Below are 7392 nucleotides of genomic sequence, written 5' to 3' on the forward strand. Positions count from 1 at the left end.
TACGCCCTGCTGAAAGCAGGTATCTGGGGTTTGTTTAGCTTCTATAATTGAAACTTTGTTGCCATCACTGGAGCTAAGAGCAGGCTCCAGCTCCGTGGCCGCAGCCGGCTGAAAGCAGGGATCTGGGGTTTGTTTAGCTTATATAATTGAAGCTTTGCTGCGAGCTCAGAGCCGGGCTGCGGCAGGTGGGGAACCTTGGCTTCCTCCATCACTGGAGCAAGCAAGCCTCCTGCTTGCTTCAGCTGCGTGGCTGCCGGCCACCATCTTTGTTGGCAGTTAATTTGCACATCGCCCTGATTAGCCAATGGGAGGCATAGCAAAGGTACAGTCAATTACCCTTTTTGTCTTTTATTAGATAGGAAGTACATCATTGCAAACACAAGGATCAATCTCATTCCTGGGCGAACACCTCAAAACTATCTAAAAATCACATATTTGATAGAGAACCATAGAATTACCAATGGTTGAATTTACGTTTTGAGAGGTATAGCATATTCTATGTAAATTCTGTCGCCAGTGACAGACTGAAAAGAACATGCAATACTTATAAACACTCTCATGTGCTGTGTTAAGAAAAAAATGTGTCACCTGAAGCACTGTAGAACACTTCCCAAATGAGGGACTACATTTGACATTTTTTCATTGTTCATCATATGCTAGAAGGCCACCCTCTGCCATCTCCTGGCCTGTCATACAGGGCTGGTCAGAGCTGCCTAGCTGGCTTCAATACTGGGATCAGAGCCCTGACCAGTTTGGCTCAGTGGATAGAGCATTGGCCTGCGGACTGAAGGGTCCCGGGTTCCATTCTGGTCAAGGGCATGTACCTTGATTGCAGGCACATTCCCAGTAGGAGGTGTGCAGGAGGCAGCTGGTCGATGTTTCTCTCTCATCGATGTTTCTAACTCTCTATCCCTCTCCCTTCCTCTCTGTAAAAAATCAATAAAATATAGTTAAAAAAATACTGGGATCAGAGGACCTGGATTGGCCACCCCTGGTCACCAAGTTCTGGCCATGGGATCCTGGACAGTCAGTCATCTGTTCCCTCTGAGCAGCAATTCCCTGCTGTGTGAAATGGGGATAATAGGAGTTCCTCCAAGTTTGGGTTTCCCCAAAGATTAAGTCAACCTGTGTGGGTAACTGCGGAATAACACATGCCCGGAACAGAGCACACCCTTATAAATAGCTGTGTATGTCTCCCTCCCTGTAGGCCAGATGCTTAGTTGTGCTTCCAAGGGGCTGCTGAGCCTGGTTCTCAGTGATTGTTGGAGGCTTGGGCCACTGCCTGTGAAAGCCATGGCCTGCTGAGCTTTGCAGAGAGACAGGAGAGTGCCACACAGAGGGAGAGGCAGAGGTACATCTGGGAACCAGGCAGTTCTCATATTGGTCTACTCTCAGCTCCCCTCTACTTCGTGACTCAACTTCTCTTTGCCTCTTTCCAGCATTATCTAAGTAGAAGTACGCAACTTGGCCTTTGGCTAATTCACAGTAATGCCCTAAGAATGAAGGAGATAGTGTTGAGGTTGTACTTAGAGCTTATTGGAATATGCACTTGTAGAAATCCAAGAAACCTTTCTTGCCATGTAATGCCCGTTACACTCCATGTTAACAGAAACCTGTTTGTCAGATGTCCACCCCACAAATTTGTGACTTTGTTATAGAGAATCATGAAGCCCTCCTTGTCAAGCTCAACTACTTCTTTTCTGTTCATTTGAGTAGTAAGCAGGCCTGCCCCAGAAACTGTAAGTAGTGAGTCACCTTAATTTTTATTATTTTTAAAATATATTTTATTGATTTCAGAGAGGAAGGGAGAGAGAGAGAGATAGAAACATTAATAATGAGAGAGAATCATTGATTGGCTGCCTTCTGCAGACCACACACTGGGAATTGAGCCTGCAACCCAGGCATTTGCCCTGACTAGGAATCGAACCATGACCTCCTGGATCATAGGTCAAAACTCAACCACTGAGACAAGCCAGACGGTGTGAGACACCTTCATTTAATCACTGGACAGCAACAACATTACCACCTCCCCTCCCCGCTCCTACCCTAAAGTAAAAGTAACTGTTTGTGTGGACCTTTGGTTTCTAATAGCCCAGTGTCCTTCAGCCTACAGTGCATGTCTCTAGGGTGTGTAATGTCAGAGAACTGATCATTATACAAAGATCTTGACATGTTAGTTAAATAGCTGTCTGATTTTTAACAACTGTTTATTTTGGCTAAAGGCTGTGGATTCTTGTAGGACAAAACAGTCCCCTGGATATTTCACAGGAAAGCACATTAGAGGAGTTCATTAAAGGTAGGAGAAGCAATAGTAGATAAGTAAACCATGTTAGGATAATGATTTTGTGTGGTCAGGTCATCAGACCCTCTAGTCCATCCAGGAGCCAACAGATAATAGTCATAGTCACTGTGACACTTGTAGGGAGCCAGCTTCCTGAGCTCTTTCAGACTACTTAATGTTTGAGGAGTTTGAAGGTTGAGCTTTAAAGAACCGTGCTTGCATGCCCTCTGCAGAGTCAACAGTCAAGGAAGAATCAGGCAGGGTAATACTGTCATCCCTTTAAGTATTATGCTTAGGCTGTGCTTGTGGATTTCACAGTAAATATTGGGGCCATGACCAATATAGCATCAGTCTAAATGCAGGACCCTCTCAAATACCCCTTCCATATGTGCACAGGAATCTTACAATACGGGGAGGAAGGCAGGGCGAGAGTAAGAATTACTGCCCTTGGGAAAGCATCAACCCATTCAAGCTTAGACCTTTTTGTGCATTTATAAAAGTGTGCAATTTCATTATATGTAACAGAGGCTTCCTCCAATTTAATGAACTAGCTTCAAAGAACTTCCTGCTGTTTCTCATATAAGCTCTAAAAGTAATAGCCAGAATGACTCTTCCTCCAATTTATTGAGAGTTTCTCAGGCCAGGTAATGTGCTAGACAGTTAATATATGTAATTTTATTTCATCCTATGAATCAACCCATAATACTACAGTTTAGAAAACTGAATCAAAGAGATTTAAGTAGCTTTCCCAAGATCATATACCTGGTAAGCCATGAACATTCAGGACTGCAACAAAGGTCTGTCTGACTCAAAACATCCTGCTCTTTCAGCCTCACTATAATGAACTCTGTACTCTCACTCTGCATACCTTTTATTCAAAAGTTCAGGGTCAATTTTCTGGAAAGCAAAGAAAATATCTGAAAACAGGACCACCATTAAAAACACACTAAACTAAAAGCTTCATGAAGTCATGGATATGGCTTGTTGGTGTCATTCCTCTATCTCCAGAACATAAAGGAGTGGCTGACACAGAAGATGCTCAATTACTGTTGAATGAATGAAAGGATGAAAAAAGCATCTTAAAGACTTACTTTGAATCCTGGAAACATAATAAACCTATATAGCTGTATAAATTGAATTAAGAAGACAGGTACTATTTCATAGTAGAATTACAAGCTGGGAGAATGCAATATAAGGAGATCTAAGAGAGAGTCAGTTTACTAGACCTATATGCTTCTCAAACTTTAATGATCTTCCAGATCACGTGAGATCTTGTTATAATGGAGTCTCTGATTCAATCTAGGTAGGCCCCAAGATTCTATATTCTTTGCAAGCTTTCATATGATGCCCATGCTGCTGATTCAAGGACCATACCTTGAGCAGCAGGGGTGGACTCTCCTGGGTGACATAAGTTACTCTCAGGAGATCTCTCCCTTAGGATCTGGAACACAGGTACCACGGCTTGCTCTGAACAACACTGAATACAAGTAACATAAACAATCAGACTGATGTCATTGGGTAACATATTCAAGCATTCTACTGCATTATTTATATTTCAACTCAATTGGTGCCTGGTTTTACTTTAACGTAACTCACCAGACATCAGCATTTTGGCCATCTTCCAGAAGTTCACCTAGATATCTTTAGGCACTTGCACTAGAAAAAACGATAGAAGCCAAACCTATCTTTATTGTTCTCCAAATTATCTCCTTATTCTTCTTTTCTGCCTACTGATACCCTCTCTTCTGTCACAGTGTAGCTACCTCTCAAAACATAAACTCTATTGAGAAGTCACATGCTCTAGAATTATAGTCCTTCTTTCAACCACACTCGCTGCATACAAGGTGAATGATGATGAGGCTATGATGATACTAAACAACTCAAGCCCTCATGCGAAGATTTTAAAATGTTTAAGTAGTTAACATACTTCACCCTAAACTACATATGACTCAGAGTGTCCATCCATCTCAGTACTATGGCTTTCCATGCAATATACAAATATGACCATATTACTAGCTACCTGGTTCATTGTAATTTTGGTTCATTCAAAGAAAGCCTTATCCATTGTACAGTAAATTCATAGGAACAGAGGTCTTATCAATTGTTGCTTACACAGAATCCTCAATGCCAAGCTTTGTGAGTGAATAGAATAGGTGCTAAATATTAACTAAATGAATTTCTGCATATATTAAAAGAGAGGCATGCCTTAGCTATTAGAACTCTAGAGCAGTATTTTTTCTTTCTTTCTTTTTTTAATCCTCACTGGAGGATATTTTTCCATTAGTTTTTAGGGAGAGTGGAAGAGAGAGGGAAAGACAGAAACATCGATTTAAGAAAAACACATGGATTGGTTGCCTCCTGCATGAGCCCTGACCAGGGCCCAGGCTGGGGAGGAACCCGCAACCAAGGTACATGCCCTTGACTGGAATCAAACCCGGGATCCTTTGGTCTGCAGGTCAATGCTCTATCCACTGAGCCAAATTGGCTAGAGCTAAGGCAGTATTTCTTAAACTGAGTTTTAGAGTTCACAAGAGAAATTTTAAAATATTGTATTTTCATTTTGGAGATGATGTAAAAATATTAGCTGCTATATAACTAAGCATTGCCACAGATTTTTAGTGCTTAAGGTGTACCTATGCTTGTGATTGGAGCCAGTTAGTAGCATTGGGTGGTTAAAACAAAATGAAAGGTACAAATGAGGTGTCTGAGGTGGTTTGAATAGAGAAAAACAGAGGGAGAATGCAGCTACAATTTGGCACTCAATGGTGTACACATGTAGGACTCAAGAGCAAAGTTGCAATTGGCAGATGTGGGTAGAAGATATACTTGAGCAGAGGCCCATTAGTATCATTTACCCATTTCAAACATCTGGCCTTTGATATCAATTTTCTCAGGGAACATAAATAGCAAAGAGTGGAGTCCACTGGCTTATTTCTTTTGGATCATGTTTATAACAACAAAGGTTTTGCCAAATAAGCTTTCTCAGGAAGGAGGGAAAGTTGGAACTGGGTCTAGACATAATTTTCTCACATTCCTTTTACTCCGCTAGTTTTTGTTTTTGTTTTTAGTTTTTTCCCCCTTTATTGAATAAGATATTACAAAAATAGCAAAGAGTGGAGTCCACTGGCTTATTTCTTTTGGATCATGTTTATAACAACAAAGGTTTTGCCAAATAAGCTTTCTCAGGAAGGAGGGAAAGTTGGAACTGGGTCTAGACATAATTTTCTCACATTCCTTTTACTCCGCTAGTTTTTGTTTTTGTTTTTAGTTTTTTCCCCCTTTATTGAATAAGATATTACAAACGTGTCCTTATCCCCCCAATGTGTCCACCCCCCACCCTTCCCTGCTTTCCCTCTGGGTTTTGAGCATCTGATTGATGCTTCTGTCTCTACATCTGTTTTTGTTCATTGGTTTATGTTGTTCATTATAATCCACAAATGAGTGAGAGCATGTGATATTTATCTTTTTCTGACTGACTTATTTCACTTAGCATAATGCTCTCCAGCTCCATCCATGCTCCGCTAGTTTTTAAGACTTGCTCTCAAAAATACTAGTTTCAATAACAAGTGAAAAAATAACTGAGTAAACTCTTTTGCTCCCTAAAATTCAAATGGCACCTCTCACCATTGCCAGGTCCACATAAGACCTTGTGAAATGTATGGACAATTATAGAATAATTGACATAGTTTCATATTTCAGAGTGTTAGTCAGAAATATCCCTTGCATGTAACTTAAGATTGGTCCAGTTTCATTTTTAGGATGATGCCATGATGACAGATTTATAAGTAAGTATGGAAACCTGATACTACTATGTTTTCTGATGATAAACAATTATGAAAAGATGTTTCCTGGTTTTGTTCTTAAAATGTTGGTTTCAGACTAATGTAACTTAACTACTTGTTCCAATAAATACCTGCTCTTGAACCAAAAACACTGTGAACTAACTAAATGTGTTATTCAACAAGACCAACACCTAACTCATTAATAATCATATAAATACTATGCTGTGGTAAAAAAGAAGGAATTCTTACCGTTTGCAACAGCATGGATAGAACTGTAGAGCATTATGATAAGTGAAATAAGCCAGTCAGAGAAAGATAAATACCACATGATCTCACTCATTTGTGGAATATAATGAACAACATAAGCTGATCCAGAGACAGAGAAGCATCAATCAGACCTCAGAGGAAAGGTAAGGGGAGGGTGGGGGTAAGGGAGAGAGATCAACAAAGGCCTTGTATGCATGCATATAAGCCTAACCAATAGACAGAGACGCCAGAGGGGTGAGGGCATGAGTAGGGGGTGGGGGGCAATGGGGGGATAAGGACACATATGTAATATCTTAATCAATAAAGAAAAAAAATTCTGTACTGTTTGTCCACTCATCCAAAACTATTTTGATGAAAACTCAGCCCCATCCCAACCATCTCTTCACTTTGTAAGGCCTACCATACAGTTAACCAGCCTGGTCTCAAACCCCTAAAAATATAGCCTTTTGACACACTACCAAGACTCCATCCAGATGGTGTTATCCCTTCAGTGCAGAAGGTCTAATAATCTTACCTTTGCTCAATCAATGGTTATTCTGGTTGTCTTTTGGGGGAGTTGACAGTCAAGAGCAGTTAATAGCAAGTACTTCCTTAATCTCTGGATTAAGGAGCTGAACATATATTTCCTATCCTTCAGAACTTTATCCCCATGACAAAATGTGTAAGTGCTACAATAATTCAAAGACAGCAAACTGTGTCAAATACAGGATTCCAGGGAAGTTTTCTTTCTTTTTTTTATCTTTAATTTCTTTATTGGTTAAGGTATTACAAATGTGTCCTCATCCTCCCATTAACCCCCAACCTCCCCCCCACTCATGCTCTCATCCCCATGATGTCTGTGTCCATTGGTTTGGCCTATATTTATGCCTACAAGTCCTTTGGTTGATCCCCCTTACCCCCACCCTCCCCTACTTTCCCTCTGGGGATTGACAGTCTGATCATTGTATCTCTGTCTCTGGATCTGTCCCTGTTCATCAGTCTATGTTGTTCTCTATAATCCACAAATGAGTGAGATCATGTGGTATTTATCTTTCTCTGACTGGCTTATTTCACTTAGCATAA

This window comes from Myotis davidii, unplaced genomic scaffold (genome assembly GCF_000327345.1).
Source record: "Myotis davidii unplaced genomic scaffold, ASM32734v1 scaffold314, whole genome shotgun sequence".
In the NCBI taxonomy this organism is placed as follows: domain Eukaryota; kingdom Metazoa; phylum Chordata; class Mammalia; order Chiroptera; family Vespertilionidae; genus Myotis; species Myotis davidii.